Genomic DNA, 22,073 nt, shown 5'->3' with positions numbered 1-22,073 from the left:
GTCAGAGATGGTGGATTCTTTTGACATAGTAGAGAACAGCCAGAAGAAGGCAAACTAACGCCAAGGGCGCCTGGGGAGGCCCAGAACAGACAGAAAGACGACAGAGTTTCTCTCCTAGGGTAGGGCTGTGGTGCAGCACGTCCCCCAGAATGAGCCTGGGTCAGCCCAAGGCTTTGTGTGGGCAGAAAGAGGCAGGCAGGAGGCAGAGCTGTCAGCAAAGGAAGGGGCCAGCCAGGTGGGGCAGCCGGGGGATGCCGACAGCCTGCAGGGACAGAGGCGCAGGGCAGGGACACCGTGGGACAGCCTGGGCTGCACAGGGCACAGGCATGGGCAGCAGCTGCAAGACAGCCCTGCCAGAGCCAACTTGGGCAGCACTTTGGCCATGGCTGCTGGGCCTGGGCCTGAGGCAGGAGCAGGAGACAAGTGACCCTTGCAGGCCTGGGGCCTCATTGCCTCCTTGTCCCTGCTCAGCAGCCTGGCAGGGGCCGCCCCATGCTCCTGCCCTGGGCATTGCACATCCCCACATGCCAGTGCCCATCCCGGCAAGAGCCCTGAGCAAGGAGGGAGGGACAGCATCTGCCTGGCCAGGGGCTGGGGCTCAGGCCTGGGCTCTTTGCATTCCTCAAACACATCCAGCTTTGCTTTAGCACCAGCGACACCTTGGCCTTGTTTGTCCCCAGCTGTCATCACTGCCTCCAGTGTTCTGCTCTAACTGGAACCTGGGGACACTTTCCCTGTCATGTCTCTCAGTGGGACCCATTAAAACTTTAAGAAAATTTGGAGTCTAAATTTAAATTTGAGTTCTTGAGAAGTTTGTTGAAGACACTCTCAGGGACTGAGTCTGATGTAAACAACACAAAAGCCCTGAGAGGGTCATTAAAATTTTCCTAGTCCAGTTATGGAGAAAGATTTCAAAGAACTTGTAAAAAATACGCATTCCTGTTTAAAAGGATGTATTTTATTTTATTTCTGTTTACATCAGAGTTGAATGCAGCACTCTGTGATTGATATTGACCCAGGGTCTCTCCTCAGCAGCTCTGGCCTACTCACAGGAGCTGTGCCTGGAGCTCTGACCCAGTGTGGACAACCTTGCTCCACATTGTCCAGCCCCATCCTGTCTGTCCTCACTCCCCTGGGCCCTGCTGTGCTTGCAGAGCTGGCTGCACTCAGCCTAAGAGGGGTTTTCACTTTTTGGGATTTTTTGAAGCAGTCTCAAACTCCTGAGTTTCCCCACTGCAAACAGACACACTGCTCAGGTGTGTGCCAGCCCCAGGTGCCACCAAAGGAACTGCAGAGCTGCCCTGGGCCAGCTGTGAGGGTGGATCATCAGCCCAAGCTGCACTGGGCCACTGCAAGGGGCTGTGGCCATGGGCACTGCACTGACCCCACTGCTGGGTTTGGCTGCCACGGCCACCGAGAGAAATTAAACTGTCCTTGGAAACACTGGGGAGGACTGGGACATACTGGGGAACACTGGGAACGCTGTGGGAGACACTGGAACATACTGGGAGTGACACTGGGGCATACTGGGAGAAACTGGGGACACTGGGGATATTGTAGGGAAGACTGGGGACACTGGGGTACTTTGGATGACACTGAGGAACTGTGAACGACTGGGAATGAACTCGGGTGTATTGGGATGGACTGGGCTGTACTGGGAGGGATTGGAGGGGTACTGGATTGTACTGGGTTCTACTGGGGAAGAATTGGGCTTCACTGATGTTACACTTGTCTGTACTAGGGATGAACTGGGCTTTACTGGGAGGGACTGGAGGAGGGTGAATTGGCTGTTCCCATCTCCACTGTATCCCATTTTCTGAAGCTCCCGCCAATCACCTGCCGCAGCCAATCAGCGCCAGGGATCCGGGCTTGAGGGCGGTGCTCACACGGGCAGCAAATTTTCTTTTTGCCTACAACTCCCGTCATGCCCCGCGGCCCGACTGAGCCCCATGGAAGCCGGGAGAAAAACTCCCGTCATGCCCCGAGCTCCAAAGAACTCCGGGATCGGTCCCCATCTGTCCCATAAGTGTCCCCCAAAGACTCCAGGATCCCTCAGTGTCCCCTCAGCGCCCATTCGGGACTCCCATAAGCACCCCTGAACCCCTGAGTGCTCCCACCCCCACAGATGCCCGGTACAGCCACTTCTGGGAATTCATCTGCTCTCGTCCCCCGTGTACCCAGAGCCCCCAGAACACAGTCCCGCGCCTAAAACTCCTGCCGCGACCCGCGCCCTGAAGAGCCCGGTTGGAGCTCTCCGAGCTCCTCCCAAGGGCTCCCGTGCCGTTTACGTTCCCCCAGAGGATCTGAAGTCGGGGCTCGGACGCAAAGGTGTCCCCCAAGCGCCGTCCTGGACTCCCAAACATTTTGTTCCAACCACTTTCGGGACTACAGCTCCCATCATGCTCCGCGGCGCACGACCAGCGCTATTTCAGGCGGGACTTTATCTCCCGTCATGCCCGGCGCCCCATCGAGAGCCATTGCAGCTGCGCCCAGAACTCCCGTGATGCTCCGCGGCCCCATTAAACCGTGTGATACCCGCGCCTACAACTCCCATCACACCCCGCGCCTCAAAGAGCCCCGTTCGAGTCCTTCCAAGTGCCCGCCCGGACCCCGAACGGCCCCAAACTCCCCTCCCTCACCTCCAAGGGCCCCCCTGGACCCCCAAGTGCTGCCCCGGACCCCGAACTGTCCCTCAGAATCCTTGAGTGCCCCTCCAAGTGCCCACCTGGCTCCCCCAAGTGTGCCCCAGACCCTCAAGTTCCTTCTGAATTCCCTCCCCACACCCAAAACTGCCCCAAATGTGCCCCAGAAATGTCACCAGGGACCCCGAAGTGCACGCCTCCCCAACCCTATCTGAGAAAAACATGATAAAAAAGATGACAAAAAGACTACAAATATAACTAATTAACATAAAGAGAAAGAAATAAATATCCAATAGAAATTATTTAATTAATTCATGAAGGAATTGTGTTACTTAGAACCAATGATGAATAATTTTCTTGGTTGCTAGAAATGTATCCAATTTTAATATAAATATACCAATTAGGTAATTAAAATATTGTCTAAGACTATCCTAAATTAAAATAATATAATCATAATTCTGTTATTAATAAATTTTATTTATAACGAAAAATGCTAAAATTTTTCTTTTTTTTTTGGGATGTCAGTCCCAGGTGGGCGTTGTCAAATATGGTGAGGCTGGGGGTTAGGAGCCGATTGTCCAAACAGGCTCAGCCTGCAAGGGGCTCATTCTTCTCCATGCCCAGACTTCCTAAGGAGACATTCAGCATCCAGATCACTTGGGGAATGCTTCTATCCCCTCTTCTCATACCTAAAAAATAAAAAAAAATACTGATGTGATTAAAAAAACAAAAATCATTAGGAGCATTTTGACATCTTCCTCCTGAAGACAACTCCAAACTGACTCCAATCACTGCACAAGCCCTGGAGAGTCAAAGGCAATGGAAGGGAGACAAAGAGCTCCTGAGGCCTTTCTGTATTTTAATCAGCCCCACGCTGGATTTGGGGCTGGGTCAAGGAGCCTCAGGCACGCAGAGAAGGATGAAGAAACTGCTCAAGTAGTCAGCAGCAAAACTCCAAGTGCCTTGGAGCATGGCTGTGCCCCAGTGAGGGCAGGGAGTGCCCAAGGCTGCCCAGGGCCTGGTGAGAGCAGATCCTTGAGGGCAGGATTGCAGGGAGCCCAAGGCTCTGAGCAGGGAACTGCAATGCTGAGCAAGGCCTGGCTTGGCTGCAGGAAGCAGAAAGGCCAAGCCCTGAGCCCAGCCTGGGCCAGCAGGGCCTGTCCCTCACGGCTGCCTCGGGGCTCTTGGTGGGCCAGGGGGATGTGAGGGGCAGCAAGGACAAATGGCATCAACCTGCAGCCCCTGCCAGCCTTGCCAGGGAGGCCGAGGGAGAAGCAAAGTGCAGCCCCTGCCAGGAAAGTTCCTCCTGTGGGGCCTCCAGAGGTGCTGCCTGAGCCCAGGGCACAAAGGCCTGGGTGCCTGTGGCCCTGCCAGCCCTGCCCAGCCCTTGGCCATCTGTCCTGCAGGCTGTGCCCCCTGGGCATGCTGCTCCTCTGCCCTGGCTGGCTGCACTCGCCCATCTCGCTGTGCCCCAGCATTTCTCACCCAGCATTGCTGGGCCCTCCCTGGGCTCCCTGCACCCAGCGCTGCCGGCTCCTGGCACACAAAGCCCAGCCATGGCCCAGCCTCACGCTGCCACACCTCCAGCACCAACATTCTGCCCTGCGAGGGACTTTGCTTTCTCCTCAGCTCCAGCCTGAACCTTCCAAGGTGCACTTGGGGGAGGTTTCCTGCAATTCCCACTGCCAAAGAAAGCTCTGTCTCCTGCTGGTCACAAACAGAGAAGGGCTGGTGGCAGATCAGAGGTGGTCAGAGGCTGTTTGGGGCACAGCGACCATTGTAGCCATGATATTTTCTGAAAAATCCCTTTGCCAGGATTTAGCTCCTGAGAAGCTGAGGCCTCAGGTACAAAATATAAACAATCATTATCTGCTGCTGTGGAATGCAACAGGTGGATCTGTGATTGGCTTCATGTCATTGTTTCTATTTAATGGCCAGTCACAGTCCAGCTGTCTCTCTCTGGTCAGACACAGGATTTTGTTATCATTCCATTCTTTCGCCTTTGCTTGCAAGCCTTCTGATGAAATCCTTTCCTCTATTCTTTTTGTATAGTTTTAATAGAATATCTATCATAAAATAATAAATTAGTCTTCTGAAACATGGAGTCAGATCCTTTTCTCTTCCCTCTTCTAGGACCTCTGTGAACACCACTACTCACCATGAAATTATTAAGTTTATTAATATTCTCTGAAAGAACGAGGGGCATGCACTAAACACCTACAACTGGCTGGATGGCCAGTTGAGTGGCGGTGAATTTTACACCAGAGAGTGGTGGTGAATGCTGCTGCATCCAGCTGGCAAGCAGTCACCTGTGGTGTCCCTCAGGGGTCTCTGCTGGAGCCAGTTCTGCTCAATATTGTTACTGACAATATGGATGAGAGTGTTGAGACTTTCAGTAGTAAATCTGCAGATAAAACCAAGCTGGGAGCGTGTGTCCATCTGCTGGAAGGTAGGAGGCCTCTGCAGAGAGACCGGGAACAGTTGGATGGATGGACAGAGTCCAATAAGATGAAGTTTAATAAGTCCAAGTGCCGGGTCCTGCACTTTGGTCACAACAACCCCTGCAGTGCTACAGGCTGGGGACAGAGTGGCTGGACAGCGGCCAGGCAGAAAGGGACCTGGGGGCACTGATGGAGAGCAGGCTGGACATGAGCCTGCAGTGTACCCAGGTGGGCAAGAAGGCCAATGGCTGCTGGCCTGGATCAGGAATGGTGTGGCCAGCAGGAGCAGGGCAGTGATTCTTCCCCAGCACTCAGCACTGGTGAGGCCACACCTCGAGTGCTGTGTCCAGTTCTGGCCCCCAATTTAGGAAGGCCATGGAGGGGCTGGAGTGTGTCCAGAGAAGGGCAACAAGGCTGGGGAGGGGTCTGGAACACAAGTCCTGTCAGGAGCGGCTGAGGGATCTGGGGTTGTTTATCCTGGAGAAGAGGAGGCTCACAGAGAAAAGGAGGTGTCAGGGCAGAGGTTGGACTCAATGATCTCCAAGGTCTTTTCCAACCTTGCTGTTTCTGTGACTCTCTGGAACCACCCTTGGAGCAGTTGAAGGAGGAGCCCTGGGCGTCCTCTTCAGCAGCTCCAGCAGCCCAGGTCCCTCAGCTTCTCCTGCCAGCCCCAAAGCCCATCCTGTCAGTACTGCAGAGCCGCTGCAGCCCCTCCTCGCTGCCCAGAACAGGGAGCCCCAGAGCCAGACACAGCAGCCCAGATGTGCCCCCCTGGCCTGGGGTGCCTCTGGCAAGGAAGCAGCAGCAGGCACTGCAGGAGCCTGCAGACAATTCCTGCAGCACTTGTAGGATGATCCTGCTGCCCAAGGGACATTCCCATGGTGCCAAGTCCGGAACTGCAATGGGGAGTGTGGCCAGAATGGAAAGGGTAAACAGGGATGGGTTGTTTGAAGGGAGGGTACAGGGGTGGAAGAAGAAGTGATCTAGATCAGGAAAGGGGAAAGAAAGCGAAGGTGAAGCCAAGGAAATGCTCAGGGCAGTTTGGGGGTGGCTGCAAGCAGCCCTGGCTCTGAGCAACAGCGTCTGCAGTGGGACAGGAAAATCCCAACCCATGGGAACAAACTTTCTGGGTGACTGCAGAGGCCAGGACAAAGCTGAGTGGTTTCCCTGGTGTCGCCCAGCCCTTGCTGGCCCCAGGGGATGATGGCATTTGTGCTCCCTCAGGTTCATGTCCCTACACCAACAGCATGGGGGTGCTCCCCCTGCTCTGTGCAATGCAAACAGGGGCTCCTGAGCCAGTGCTGCCGTGTCTGTGCCTGCAAGGATGGGGCACCTGTGTGAGCTGGGGCAGAGGCCAGGGCTTCAGAGGGGGGATGTTGTTGACAGCTCCATGAGGACGCTCTGGGACGCTGCCCTGGGCTGTGCAGCGCACTGGGGATGGATCAGCCCCTGCTCTGCTGCTCCTTCCCGTCTGCCCCAGGGCCCTTGCAGAGACCCAGCCATGCTGTTTGCCCCCAGCGTGCCCACGGCCAGCCTGGGGCTGCTCAGGGGTCTTTTCTGTGCTGGGCATTGGCTTGGGCGTGTTCTTGAGAGAGCCTGGGCAAGGAGCCTGGAGCCCCCAGGCCCTGGGCTGAGGTGTCAGCGCTGCCCCAGCAGTGCCCATGGCCTGTCCCTGCTGCAGCCCCGGCACTGCCACCCCCAGGGCTGTGCCCGGCCCCAAGAGCACTCAGGCCCTGCAGCAACACCAGGGCCACCAGTGCAGCAGGGCAGGGCCACGGCAGCAGCACTGGCAACTTCAAGTGCTGCTGCTGCTGCTGGGCACAGCTGCTGGGCCAGCCCTGATCTGCCCCAGCTCTGCACACAGACATTGCTGCTGCAGCTCCAGGGAAGGAACAAAGGGAGATCTCTGGTGAAAATTCTGCTGAGAGATCCTTTATTTCATTTAAAGACACTGAGAACACAGCTCATGTTGACACTGTCTGGGGGCACTGGGAAGGTGGAGAGAAAGAAAATTAGAAATGGAAGAAACAATAGGGAGAATATTAAAAATTAAAACAGAGGGGGAAAATAAGCAATCCAACAAAAACTTTCAAATCTCACTTTTATTACAAGAGATATGCAGAGATTGGCAAAAAGTTTAATGTTTTCTAAATTTTCCAGTCATCAGTCTCCACATCGCAGCCTTGAGCTCCTGGTTCCTCAGGCTGTAGATGAGGGGGTTCAGGGCTGGAGGCACCACCGAGTACAGAACTGACAGGGCCAGATCCAGGGATGGGGAAGAGAAGGAGGGGGGCTTCAGGTAGGCAAAAAAGCCAGTGCTGAGGAACAGGGAGAGCACGGCCAGGTGAGGGAGGCAGGTGGAGAAGGCTTTGTTCCGTCCCTGCTCAGAGGGGATCCTCAGCACAGCCCTGAAGATCTGCACATAGGAGAAAACAATGAACACAAAACAGCCAAAAGCTAAAGGGGCAACAAACAATGAAATCCAAATTTTTCTGAAGGTGGAGTGGGAGCAGGAGAGCTTGACGACCTGGGGAACCTCACAGAAGAACTGGCCCAGGGCATTGCCATGGCACAGGGGCAGGGAAAATGTATTGGCTGTGTGCAGCAGAGCATAGAGAAAGGCACTGGCCCAGGCAGCTGCTGCCATGTGGGCACAAGCTCTGCTGCCCAGGAGGGTCCCGTAGTGCAGGGGTTTGCAGATGGACACGTAGCGGTCATAGCACATGATGGTCAGGAGGGAAAATTCTGCAGAAATGAAAAATAGAAACAGAAATAGCTGAGCAGCACATCCTTTGTAGGAGATGTCCCTGGTGTCCCAGAGGGAATTGTGCATGGCTTTGGGGACAGTGGTGCAGATGGAGCCCAGGTCGCTGAGGGCCAGGTTGAGCAGGAAGAAGAACATGGGCGTGTGCAGGTGGTGGCCGCAGGCTACGGCGCTGATGATGAGGCCGTTACCCAGGAGGGCAGCCAGGGAGATGCCCAGCAAGAGGCAGAAGTGCAGGAGCTGCAGCTGCCGCGTGTCTGCCAGTGCCAGCAGGAGGAAGTGCCTGATGGAGCTGCTGTTGGACATTTGCTGTGTCTGCACATTTCAACGTACAGAAGGAGGAAGGACACGGCAATGAAGGGGAAATTTCTCACAGAAAAATCAAAACTCTTTGTCGTAGCCTCTTTTTTTCCACTACGCACCTCCCCCTTGTGTATGTCTAGGAGATCTTCCTTCACCATTGTTGCTGGAGCCCTGATTGCTGCTGGCCAATGCTGTGTGAGGAGCTGGACCTTGGCCTGCAGGACACCTGGGAGTCAGCCCTGACCCCCAGTCAGTGCAGGGGAACAGTGAGAGCAGGGCCCTGTCCTGGTGTTCAGGCTTGGATAAAGAATCTTCCTGTAAGGCTGCAGAACTGCCTGGGTGAAGGGATGGGGATAACAGAAGGCAGAGCGAGGGATTCTGCTGCACCTGGGGAGAACAGAGAGTCCAGAGAGGCAGGAGGATTGTCTGAGGCTTAGTGCAGACTGAGGGGAGCTGCTCTGTCCCTCTCTCCTGTTCCAGCTGCCCTGCACTTGCACCTTTCTGAAATCCACTCCCATGTTACCCTGGACAGCCAGGAGACACTGCTGAGAGCAGAGGATCCCTGGCACACAAAGTGGCTCCTGCCTTTACCAGATTCAGGATAGTGGGCTCAGTGCCAGCCCCCTAGGCTGCCCTGCCCAGAGCTGCCCGGGCACAGGGAGCTGGGACACCCCATTGCTGTGCTGAGCTAGCACAGGAGGAGCCCAAGGGGTGGGCCTGGCCCTGCAGCTGGAACTGCCATTGCAGAGAGCCCCTCAGCAATGCCAGCAGCACCTGGGCAAGGCAAGGAGAGAGAGAGAGCCGGGCCTGAGGAAAAGCCTTTCCCTGGCCAGCCCTGCGCAGCCCCTGCCAGGCAGCAGCAGGGCAGGACAGTGACCTTCAGGCCCTGGTCAGCAGGGAATGGGCACATGGCTGCAGAGATGCCCTTCATCTCTGGGGCTGCTCTGCCGGCCCAGGAGGGACTGAGGGCCCTGAGCCCCCCGGGCTGAGGGCTGTGCTGGCTGCGAGGGGACACAAGAGCTGTGCTGCTCAGGGCAGTGTCTGCCCTGCAGGGCAGGCCCGGCAGGTGCCACATCTGCCCTGCAGCAGGGCTTCCCTCAGCACTGCCTCCCTCCCTGCCTGCCCATGGCTCTGCTGCTGGAGCTGTCCCAGCCCCAGCTGCTCCTGTGGCCCCGGGCTCCTTCCCTGCCAGAGCTGCCCGAGCCCAGCCCAGCCCCTGGGCCAGCCCTGCCCTGCAGCTGCGGGGCCCTGCAGGGATTAAAGAACAGCTCCCCCAGCCTGGGCACCATGGAAAGGTGATGCTGCATGGATCTGGAGGCTGGGCAGGTGCAGGCACTTGCTGAGGTGCCCAGGAATCCTCAGGGTGATGGTTTAAGTGTCTCAGGCCCTGATCTGCCCTGCAGAGTTAATTTTCTATTGCCACCAAGCTGAGCCAGGGAAAGTGGGAGCACAGATTCAGGAAAGCATAGACCCAAGCAGGAAACTCCTGCCCTGAATGAGCTCATGAAAAGTCACCCTGGGCATGAGCTGGAGCTCTGCACAGCCCTGGCTGCAGCTCCAGCTTCACCCCCTGCAGCCGTCCCTGGCAGCCGGAGCCGTCCTGCCCTGTCCCTCTGACGGTGCCCAGGGCAGCCCCGCTCTGCAGCACAGCCTCCCCCAAAGCAGAAACAGCAGCAGTGCCATCCTTACAGTCACATCAGTCCTGTCCTGGTTCAGCTTCAGGAGATCCCTCCAGGAGCACAGGGGACATTGCCCTGCACCCACACACTCACCATGCACAGGGCTGTGAAGATCTTTCCCCAAGTGAAGTCTCAGCTCAATGTCTTCCCAATCCTGATTGCCTTCAGCCTGTCTCTGCCTGGCTCCTGTCCCCTCAGTGCCTGCAGACGGAGCCCTCAGCCCTGCTGGGCTGGGAGAGGAGCTGGGCCTGGGAAGAGCTGTTCCTTTAAAGCTCAGCAGCACAGAAACAGCACAAGGAATTTAATGAGCCTCTAGGGGATTTGGTGTTGTTTACATCAGACTCAGTCCCTGAGAGAGTCTTCAAAAAACTTCTCAAGAACTCAAATTTAAAATGAAATTCTGAAGTTTCTTGAAGTTTAAATGAGTCCCACTGATGGACACAACTGAGAAAGTGTCCCCAGGTTCCAGTTAGAGCAGAACACAGCAGGCAGTGATGACAGCTGGGGACAAACAAGGCCAAGGTGTCTCTGGTGCTGAGCAAAGCTGGATGTGTTTGAGGAATGCCAAGGGCCCAGGCCTGAGCCCCAGCCCCTGGCCAGGCAGATGCTGTCCCTCCCTCCTTGCTCAGGGCTCTTGCCGGGATGGGCACTGGCCTGTGGGGATGTGCAATGGCAAGGGCAGGAGCATGGGGCGGCCCCTGCCAGGCTGCTGAGCAGGGACAAGGAGGCAATGAGGCCCCAGGCCTGCAAGGGTCACTTGTCTCCTGCTCCTGCCTCAGGCCCAGGCCCAGCAGCCATGGCCAAAGTGCTGCCCAAGTTGGCTCTGGCAGGGCTGTCTTGCAGCTGCTGCCCATGCCTGTGCCCTGTGCAGCCCAGGCTGTCCCACGGTGTCCCTGCCCTGCGCCTCTGTCCCTGCAGGCTGTTGGCATCCCCCGGCTGCCCCACCTGGCTGGGCCCTTCCTTTGCTGACAGCTCTGCCTCCTGCCTGCCTCTGCCTGCCCACACAAAGCCTGGGGCTGGCCCAGGCTCCTTCTGGGGGATTTGTTGCACCACAGCCCTTCCCTGGGAGAGAAACTCCATTGTCTTTGTGAGACAGAGTAAAGATTTATTCTGAATTAGGTGAAGTGTCTGGAAGAGGTGAAGAGTCTGTGGAGCCAAAGCTGAAGAAAAGGCACATTTTAGAGACAACAAGGAGACAGAGAAAGAAAAACAGAAATGACCACAAGTTCAATCTGCCCCAGACATAGAAATTCTTTTGATAAAGAAGAACTGGTGCTAAATGTCACACGGAATGAATATGTATGAACTTATTGTGAAACTGTATGCATATGCATTTGGAAGGGGGATAAAAGAAAACCCAAGGTCTTCAGAGGCACGCTTGCCTTTCTGGGGGCTTGCGTCCGGCGTGCGTCGTAATAAAAGCATACAAGGCTTTACAACTTTTACAAAGTTGTGAGGTTTCTTCTTTTCTCCGCAAAACATTTGTTCTGAATCTGGGCCTCCCCAGGTGCCCTTGGCATTAATTTGGGCTTTTTCTTGCTTTTCTCTACTATGTCAAAAGGCTTCACCGTCTCTGACACCACCCTTCAGTCCCTCCCAGGGTTCTCCTCTGCTGTCCTCAGTCCCCACCTGTTGGGAATTTCGCTGATCAGAGACTGGAAAAGCACAAGGCTGTTGCTAATTCCGAGTCCTGCACCTGCAAGACAGCGCGTCCTTGGGCCTGGCTGGGTATGATAACGAGTGGACAGAGAGACGTGGGAAATAGAGAACGTAGGCCCAAAGGAATGAGGGAGAATTGATGTTTAGTTTAACCAATAGATCGCTTGGCTCACAGAATATTCATGAGCTCATTACTTGCTGGATAAGTGTCTGATGCTCTCTTCAATAAACGGAACTTGCTGCTGACTCATATTGAGTGTCCGAGTTTTCCCTGCACCCGACAAATGGCTCATCCCCGACAAAGGTCTCATTCTGCGACAATTCTTCATTTATCAGCCCAATTTCCCCTTTTTTGTGTCGAAATTCCCTTTTTTCCCCAAAAAAAATTCCATTTTTTTGGACCCAAATTTTGCCTTTTTTCAGCACAAATTCCCTTTTTTTTTAACCCAATTTACCTTTTTTGTTGCTCAAATTCCCCTTTTTGAGCCCAAACTTTCCATTTTTGGCGCCAAATTCCCCTTTTTTCTCCCCAAATTTCCTTTTTTTGGTCCAAATTCTTTTTGCCTGGACCCAAATTTCCCATTTGTGGGGCACAAATATCCCTTTTTGAGTCCCAAATTCTCTTTTTTTGGACCCAAATTTTCCCTTTTTTCAGCCCAAATTCCCCTTTTTGTTGCTCAATTTCCCTTTTTTGGGCACAAATTTCAATTTTTTAGTCCCAAATTTCCATTTTTCGGTCCAAACTTCCCATCTGAGCACCCAAATTCCCAGTTTTGGCCAAAATTTTTCCTCTTTTCACCCAAATTCCCTTTTTAGGTCCAAATTTCTCCTTTTTGTTGCTCAAATTCCCTTTTTTGAAGCAAATTCTCCTTTTTTCAACCAAAATTCTCCTTTTAGCACCCAAATTTCTCTTTTAAGAAAAAAAATTCCCATTTTTGGACCCAAATTTCCCTTTTAGGACAAAAATTCCCATTTTTGGACCCAAATTTTCCCTTTTTGGGCACAAATTTCCATTTTCTTCGTCCAAATTCCACTTTTTTGGTCGAAATTCTCCATTTTTGGACACAAATTCTTCTTCTTGTCCCAAACTTTCCCTTCCTGGACCCAAATTCCCTTTTTTAGTCCCAAATTCTCCTTTTTGGACCTAAATTTTCCCTTTTTTCAGCCCAAATCTCCATTTTTTTAACCCAATTTCCCCTTGTTGTTGCGCAAATTCCCTTTTTTGTGCACAAATTTCCATTTTTTAATCCAAAATTCTCCTCTTTGGACCCAAATTTCCTCTTTTTTGGTCCAAATTCTTTTTTCCTTGACCCAAATTCCTATTTTTGGCTCCAAACCTCCCCTTAGTGCCCAAATTCCCATTTTTGGGCACAAATTCCCATTTTAGACCAAAATTCTCCTTTTTTGACTCAAACTTTCCCTTTCTGGTCCCAAATTCCTCTTTTTTCCTGCCCGGTACTTCCACTCCTGTCCGGGACTATATTTCCCATCATCCCCTTCGCTCACTTCTGCTACAAACCCCGCCCACTTCCCCTCGGTACTCCCGCTCCTTTCGATACTACATTTCCCATCACGCCCTTTGCCAATTTCCGCTTTAAACCCCACCCACTTCCCCTCTGTACTCCGCTCCATTCCGGGACTACATTTCCCATCATCCCCTTTTTCAGCTTCCACTTTCAACCCCGCGCACTTCCCTTCTGTACTCCTGCTCCCTTTTCGGGACTACATTTCCCATCACCCCCTTCACCAACTTCCGTTATAAACCCCGCCCACATCTCCTTCAATCCTGAGGCGACTTCCGGTTCTGTTTCCCGCCACCGCTGCCATGTTCCTGTAGTGCTACGAGAACGAGCGCGGGGAGCGCATTTATACCCTCAAGGTACCGAGGGGATTTTGGGGCGATTTTTGCAAATTTTGGGCAATTTTGGGCGATTTTGGGGATTTTGGGGAGGGTTCTGAGGGGATCCGCGGGGTTTGGGTGCCTTGGGAGCAGTTTGGGAGCGATGAGGGAGAGGTTGGGTGGGCTGAGGGGGGAATTGGGACTGGAGTTGTGAGGTGAAAAGGGGAAATTTGTTAGAAAAAGGGGGAATTTGGGAATAAGAAATGGGAATTTGGGACTGGAAATGGGGAAATAGGGACTAAAAAGGGAGAATTTGGGACTAAAAAAGGGAAATTTGGGAATAAAATAAGGAAATTTGGGACTAAAAAAGCGGAATTTGGGACTAAACAGGGGGGATTTGGGTCCATAAATGGGGAATTTGGGGCTAAAAAGGGAAATTTGGGTTTAAAAATGGAGAATTTGGGGCAAAAATGAGAAATTTGTACCAGAAAAGGAATATTTGGAACTAAAAAAAGGGAAATTTGGGACTAAAAAAGGGGAAATTTAGGACTAACAAAGGAGAATTTGGGTCCAAAAAAGGGAAATGTGTACCAGAAAAGGAGAATTTAGCACCAAAAAGGGCGAATTTGGGTCCAAAAATGGGAATTTGAGTGCCCAGAGTGTTCTGAGTGGGAATTTGGGGGAATTTGGAGAATTTGGGGGGAATTTGGGACATTTTGGGGAAATTTGAGGGATTTTGGGTGTCCTGAGGGGGAATTTGGGGCATTTTGGGGGGAATTTGTGGGATTTTGAGTGTCCTGAGGTGACAGTTTTGGGATTTTGGAGGAATTTTGGGGTATCCTGAGGGGGGAATTTGGCGGGAAATTTTGAGTGTCCCGAGGAGAGGAATCTGGGGGGAATTCTAAGGGTTTTAGGGGGATTTGGGGGGAGTTTGCTTGTCCTGATGGGGGATTTGGGGTGGATTTCGGGTAATTTGTAGGATTTTGCTGTGTTTTACAGCATTTTGTGTAATTTTCCCCTCAGAAAGTGTCCCCGGCCAGGCTCCCCACACGCTCGGCCCACCCCGCCCGCTTCTCCCCTGATGACAAATTCTCACGGCACCGCCTGGCCCTGAAACGGAGATTCGGGGTCCTGCTCACCCAGCGGGGCCGGGCTCTGCTCTGAGGGACCCCAAAAACCCAAAATCCCCCCAAAAACCCCCATGGAGCAGATGGAGCTCAGTCAAACCCGCTGAGCTGAACGGCGTGGGAGGAAAGGGTTAAACAGGAGAAAATTGTGAATATTAAAGGATTTGGGAGCTTGGAGGTGTCTGAGTGTTGGTGGTCAAATAAATTTGGGTTTCTTTCCTGGTTTTGGGGGGGTTTTGGGGTGTGGGAGGGAATTAATGGCGATCTGTGGGGCGCGGGGTACGATGGGAGTTGGAGGCATGGGTATAACGGGAGTCTGTGGAGCACGGGGGATGATGGGAGTTGTATGCGCGGGTATAATGGGATCAATGGGCCGCAGGGGTTGATGGGAGTTGTATGCATGGGTATAATAGGGATCTATGGTGATGCCGAATTTTGCCCCAAAAGGCGAGAATAACTGCCTAAGAGACTCAGATTAAGTCAGATAAGCAGGAGGTATTTTATTGCGACACGTCGGAGAAATCACAAAATGGATTTCTAAGTTTCCCGTAACAAAGGCAAGCCTTTTATACAGTTTTGGATATAGGATTACATCAGATCATATACATAATCACATCTTTGCATAAATATTCATATGGGGTGTGGTGTAGGCGGAGCATGGGCAGGGATACCTCTTTTGAGGATCATCTTGGTGGTCGTTCCGGTTGCCTTCATCATGGGCTGGGGTCTCCTGATGAGTCTTCCTCCTTGAACCTTTGAACCCCTTTCCTAATTTGGCCAATTCCCGGTGTACTTGGCTTGGTCCCCATGGCTTGGCAAGGCTCTTAGGGTCAGTTTGACATTGTTGGCTCTGAACATGCTTAGCCCATCAGTTCCCCTGTCCCTCTCTTTCCTGTCATTGTGTTCCATGCTTTAGCCGATTTATTGCTCTATGTGTTTCCTAAATGCTATGCTTTCTTCAAATGCCTCACATTCTATGTTTTAACTCATTATTTCTTGAAGGCTATCTGTTTTGGGGCTTCAATGGAGTGCCGATGTAACGGGAGTCTATGGAGCGCAGGGGATGATGGGAGATATATGCGCTGGTATAACGGGGTTCTATGGAGAGCGGGGGAGGATGGGAGTTGGAGGCGCAAATATAATAGGGATCTATGGTGCGCGGGGGATGATGGGAGTCGTATGCACGGATATAATAGGGATCTATGGGGCGCGGATATAACGGGACTCTATGAGGCGTGACGGATGATGGGAGTTGTATGCACGGATATAACGGGACTCAATGTGGCGCGGAGGATGATGGGCGATGTAGGCGCGGATATAATAGGGATCTATAGGGCGTGAGAGATGATGGGAGGTGGATGCGTGGGTATAACGGGGCTCTATGGGGCGCAGGGCATGATGGGAGGTGTAGGCGCGGATATAATGGGGCTCAACGGGGCGCGGGGGATGGTGGGAGTTGTATGCGCCCGTATAACGAGGGTCTATGGAGCACACGGGGTAGATGGGTGTTGCCTTCTGATATAAGGTAAAGCGACCTGGTTTCGAGGAGCAGCACGGCAACCCAAACTCACCAGGGTCGCTTGGGCCAAAGAGCACGCAGATACCAATGTGGTAGACGGTCAAAGGCCTTTATTGTCTCATCTCGTGGGGTTTTATAGTCTAAGGGGTCTCTCTACGTCAGAGGGGGTCTGCAGTACTATCTACGGTTAGTAAGGAGTGGAAAGTTACCAGCATTACTATCGTTAGGGGGAATACATTCCTAGTTACATTCCTAGGGTGATCTCTTATCTCAGGGGATTAGGGGAAATGGAATCCTGCCTTTCCGTCACATCGCGTGATCTTCCGATCACCTGTCCCTATCTACCACATCTCCCCCCACCTTTTTCACAAATGAACGAGGAAGTCATATACATAGGAAATGAAATGAGGTATAGGGTTGTAACTTAAAAAGGGAAAGGGGTTTGGTAAACCTGAGTAAGTTTTTGCCAGGCAAGTTTAGAAAATCTTGTGACTGGCAGTGTTCCCTGGTTGAACTCACAGCATTTGTTGCCGGACTATGAACAGGATGTTGGTTTGTTCCAGGCGGGTCTGAACGAATGAGACTAGCTTGTTCAGCAGGCATGGTCCGAAGCTGACAGCTAAAAGTAGCATTGCCAATGGACCTATTAGGGTAGAAATCAGGGTGGTCAGCCATGGTGATTGATTGAACCAGGACTCGAACCAACCCTGTTGGGCTTCCCTGTCTTTCTGTCTCTGAGCCAGTCTGTTTTGGAGTTCCGCCATGGAGTCTCTAAAGACTCCCGTGTGGTCCACGTAGAAGCAGCACTCCTCTTTCAAGGTAGCACACAGGCCTCCTTGCTGCATGAACAGGAGGTCCAGGCCTCGCCTGTTCTGCAAGACCACTTCTGAGAATAAGGAGACTGACTTCTCTAGTAAGGAAATGGATTTCTCGATCCTTTGCAGGTCCTCATCGATGGTCATTTGCAGCTGGGACAGTCCTTGGTGTTGGGTCGCTAGGGCTGAGACACCCGTTGCATTTCCGGCTGCTCCTAGGCCCAGCAGCACTGCGATAGTTATGCCTGTTATTACTTCTCTTTTGTGGAGACGGCTGGGTTCCTCAAAAAGGTGATACACTTCTTCATCTGAGTGGTACAGGACCCTAGGAACAATCAGAACTTGGACAAAAAAGTCGTTAGAGTCATTGAATTTGGGAAGGAACACACAGGGACTCACTCCAGATCCCTGGCAAACCCACATCCCAGATGCGGATGGGACTACCCACTAATTGTTTTTCCTGTCGGGCTTCACAACTTCGGTGCAGACGTTGCCTTTCCGCCTAGCTAGGGTTGCATTGCCAAAGCATCTGCCCTGGCCTGTGACTTGACTCAGGGTGATTCCTTTGTGGGGGGTATCCCATCTGCACTGGTGAGGGGCATCGGCTGTGGAGTAACTGAAGGGAGTGTTTAAAGTGAATCCTTCGTAAAAGGGGGGTTTGACATCGTAACAAAGCCAGCAGGAGTCGGTTAGGTTAGGGTTGGATTCGTTCAGGGATAGAAAGGTAGCTTCTAGCATGCGAAGGATTGGGTCTGAGTCCAACCCGGTTGAATGGCCTGTCTGAAAGGCTTCCGCATGGCCGGTCGGGATACTGGTGACCTTTGTGGGCAAGGTTTTGGGGTAGGTCGTGTTTTTCTTTTTCTGTGCACTTTTAATCACTTTGTTGGGTCTGACCGCTCAGGGTGCCAACGGTTGGAGCCTGATAATTCGCACATTCACCCTCTCTTTCGACCCTTGAAGGACTACTGTCCACATTCTGCCTATGGCCCAACTAGGGTGATTTGGCAAAACCGTCATGTTGTAGTCAGTGCATTTCTGAAATTTAGGGATTTTATGATGGTTTCGTTAGAAACTTCCCTGGAGGAAGATGGGTGTTTGGCAGCCGGTGGGTGCCCAGGTGAACTGTAAGAATTTGTCGGGCTCTTGTGGCTCCCACCCAGGCCCCGATCGTCTGGCATCTGTAACAATGGTTTCGCAGCCCCGGTGCCCACAATATCCCCACCCTGGGTGATTGCAGTAGCTTTTCCCAGGGTTTGAAGCTGGGCACCAGTAGGATAGGTACATGTGTGTGGCGTGTGGGGAATAGGGGTCTACCTTTGGTTGTCCTGGAAACAGGTCAGTAATGCGGAGCACGAAGGATGGGGCGTTTGGTGTGGTGATTTCTTTGAGCACCTTGTCACTACTAAGGTGTCGCATGACCCACCTGAATGGCCGATGGGGGAGGTGGTCTGGGCTGGCTTGCCCTCTGGTGACAAGCCCCAACAGCAAAATCACACAGAAACACCCTTGATGCTTGGGTCTCACCTGTGCGGGTCTCTCCGGCGCTGCCTGGTGGCTTGGTGGTCTGTCAGTTTCCTCTGGAACGGGGATGTACACGTCACGAGGACGCCCCATGAGCATATCCTGTAAACAGAAACTTGCAACTCTCATCAGACTCATTCTGCTCGTTGTGAAGGTCGGGCTTGATTGACTTAAGTGGACACCACCTGATTTTGCTGTCCTTTTTGACAGCTGCGTACCCTCAGCCCGTGAGCATCAGCCTCCAGCCCCATTCCCACTCACCCAGCTCATTTCTAATTACAACCTGCGGGCCCTCCTCCAGCGTTCGGTTGGCCCAGTGTTTTTGAACGGGACTGTTTGTTTCATCTCCCCTAGGGAATTGGTTCAGTGCTAGCAAAGCGGTTGCCAGTATACGCGCCTGATCTCCTGGGGAATGGAATTGGCAAAGCCCTCTGCTTTCGCCAACACTTCTAGCTTGGTTTTCAGGGTGTGATTTGCCCGCTCAACTATGGCCTGCCCGGTACTGTTATACGGGATACCTTGAACTAATGTGATGCCCCATTTTGAGGCGAATTCTTGCACTGGTTTGGATGTGAAATTGGAGCTGTTGTCAGTTTTGATCTGTTTGGGGATACCAAGCCAAGCCATGACTGTCAGCCAGTGCTGATTGTGGCCTTGGAGTTAGTTTTGTGGTGCTGTGTGGCTATGATCGTTCCGCTATAAGTGTCCACTGTCGCTGCAAGCCATGCTCGGGGCTTCAGCAGTTGACACAAAGTGAAGTCCGACTGCCAGATCTCTGAAGGCTTGAGACCTCTCAGGTTGACCCCACAGGTCCATAGGGGTGACTTCTGGCAATGAGGGCAGGTGGCTACCACATGTTTTGCATCCGCTGTTGAGATTCCGCATCTCTTCGCCAGTGCTTTGGCTCCGATGTGGAGTGACTCGTGCAGTTGATGAGCTTCCTGCAACGTCCATACGCCTTTTGCTGCAGTGTCCGCTTTGTCGTTGCTGATCTGGAAGTAACCTTTGACTGGGTCGTGGCTGTTGATGTGCATGACTGACACGGTGCCCTGTCACGAGGAGAGCGCTTCTTCCAGCATTAGGGCTGCTGCAGATGTTGACACATCTGGTCCTGCCATGGCTAGGCAGAGCCTTGCCACGAATATAGAGTCCGTTACAATGTTGAGATGTTCATCTTGGAAGAGTCCGCATGCCAAGACCACTGCTGCTGCCTCCAGTTGTTGCAATGACAGTGTGGGGTCACACGCTTTGACGCAGTGCCATTGCTCTCCTGCCTGCCACACTGCTGCTGCGGTTGAAGTTGTGGAGGAAGCGTCTGTGAAGACCGTTGGTCATGGCTTAGGTCGGTCCATGACCTTTGGCGGCATGTCCATGGGGACAATGGTCAGCAGCTGAGTCCAGGGTGGTCTGGCGGAGTAGGAGATTTCTCCTCTGAAGCCGGTGAGAGCGAGGGCTAGGTGCTCCGATACTGTGGTTGACTCCAAGGTCGGCTGCTTGCGGAAAGGAAGGTGGATGCTTGTCGGCTCGGTTCCTAGGTGTTTCAAGGCGATTTTCATTATGAGGTTAGCAATGCATTCAATTCCCGGGGAAAATGCATGAGCAGGTCTTCCGAGGATAACCCATTTGATTGGTCGGGACTTTTCGAAAGGTCCTTGGGCCAGTGCTCCCACTCCCCCCTTTGGTGTAAAGTGGACGTACAGGTCCAGTGACATGGCTGGGTTCCACTTGGCAAGTGTGCCAGTGGACATCTGGCTTTTGATGAAGTTGAGGGGGCTCGTTGCTTGTGGTGTCAGCTCCTTGGGATCCCAGGGGTGCTCTCCTTTCAGGAGGTCATGTAAAGGGTCCATGACCTCGGGAGGAATTAGGACGATGTTGCGAAGCCACTGCAGCGATCCCACCAGGCGTTGTATGTCGTGGAGCGTCTTGATGTCTCGACAGACCTTCACCTTGGGGGGGGTCACATAGGAGCTTGTGACCCCCACTCCCAGGAAGGTCATGCAGGGTCCTCTCTTGATCTTTGCACTCGCGATCTCAAAGCCGTTGGCCTGAAGGGTTTCCGTGATTGTGGACACCAGGTGATCTACTTGGCTTGCCGATGGCGCAGCAACTAGGATGTCGTCCACATATTGAATGATGGTTGCGGTGGGATAGGAGTGTCGGACTGGCGTCAGTGCTCTGTCCACGGTGATTTGGCATATGGTTGGGCTGTCTACCAAACCTTGTGGTAATACTCTCCATTGGAAGCAGAGGTTGGGCTGCTCGCTGTTTCGAAACGCCACGGAAAAGGCGAATCGTTCTCTGTCCTCAGGGTGCAGAGGTATTGAAAAGAAACAGCTCTTGATGTCCAGCACTGCGTACGGCTGCCCTGCGGGGATGGCTGAGTTGGTGGGTAGCAGTGTCTGGACTGGACCCATGGGTCGGATCTTCTTGTTCACTTCTCTCAGGTCGTGGATGAGACGATAACCTTCTCCAGACCTTTTGGGGATCACAAATACAGGAGTGTTCCATGGGCTGATGGAGGGTTCTATGTGGCCCTTTTGCAGTTCGCCGTCGACCAGTTCCAGCAAGGCTGCCGCTCGAGGCTCTGACAGGGGCCACTGCTCGACCCATACGGGGTCTGATGATTTCCAAGTCAATTTGATTGGCAGCGGAGGGTGTACGGCAGTGGCCCTCATGATAAATTTGTGATCCTGACTCCTAACATAGCAAGGACATCTTTTCCTATCGGGGGGGCGAATTTTACAAAATGTAGGGGTAGATTGCCCCTGTCTCTTCTGGTCCCTTTTTCATGTGAAGTGTTGTAGCCACCAGCTGGGTGCTTTTCCACGCCCGGGACTGCCCTCCCACTCCGTTCACTGGAGGGACTTCTTTGAATTGCCAATGTCTGGGCCAATGCACTTGGGGAAAAATCGTGCAGTCTGATCCTGTGTCCGCCCAAAACTGAAACCCTATGACGTGGGGATCCTGACTGCCATAAAGGCGGCATGTCCCCCACACCATCAGGGGCTCCTTCCCTATTTTCATGGTCAGGGCCACCCAGGGATCCCGCTCTGGGGCGTCCCCTGCTGGCCCTGTGGCACCGGCCCGGCTTGTGGCGGTGGAGGATGCGAAAGTACTGCTGGCGGTGCTGCGCAACTCTGCCATTGTGCTGCTGGCAGGGGTGCGAAATTGACTGCTCCCTGTGGGGGCATGGGGTATGAGGGTCCCCTGCCCCACTGGGGGTTGCTGTAGCTGGGCTGCTGCATGTTCCAGGTGGGAGGAGGCTGGATACGGCCCGGGTGCCCCCTCCCTCTCCCATTTCCCTGAGGTCTGGATCTGCATTCCTTATTTAAATGCCCCTTCTTTTCACATGCCCAGAATGGTCCCCTTAGTCTCCCCTGGCGTGGTGGAGCAGCTGCTGGTGGGTGTCTTGGCTGGAAGCAGTTCACTGCCAAGTGGCCTGCCTGGCCGCACTTAAGGCATGCCATCACACTGGTTATTGCAGTGTGAACTGCTGCTTGGATGGGGGCTAGGTGTTCTTCCTTTGCAACATGTCTGATCATGGCAGCAACATTGGACCCAGATGGCAGTGATCTTAAAATCCTTGGTGACTGAGTTCCTCAGTCCTTGGTGGCTGAGTTGCATTGCTGGCGTAGGCAGTCTGCCAGCACGGGACCCTTCGCCTCTGAGGGTAATGAGGAGGAATCTAATGCTGCCTGAAGCCTGTCCACGAATTGAGTGAAGCTCTCACTCTCACTCTGTTTTATAGCAGACCATGGGGAGG

At 53.1% G+C, this 22,073-nt stretch overlaps 1 pseudogene; it reads right to left on the bottom strand.

Annotated features, from left to right (window-relative positions):
* Window positions 1-22,073, bottom strand: part of LOC134434248 (olfactory receptor 14J1-like) — an 84,194-nt pseudogene that overhangs the window by 60,945 nt on the left and 1,176 nt on the right.

The sequence above is a fragment of the Melospiza melodia genome, unplaced genomic scaffold (assembly GCF_035770615.1).
Source record: "Melospiza melodia melodia isolate bMelMel2 unplaced genomic scaffold, bMelMel2.pri scaffold_34, whole genome shotgun sequence".
Lineage (NCBI taxonomy): Eukaryota > Metazoa > Chordata > Aves > Passeriformes > Passerellidae > Melospiza > Melospiza melodia.
This window is presented reverse-complemented; position numbering and strand designations above follow the sequence as displayed.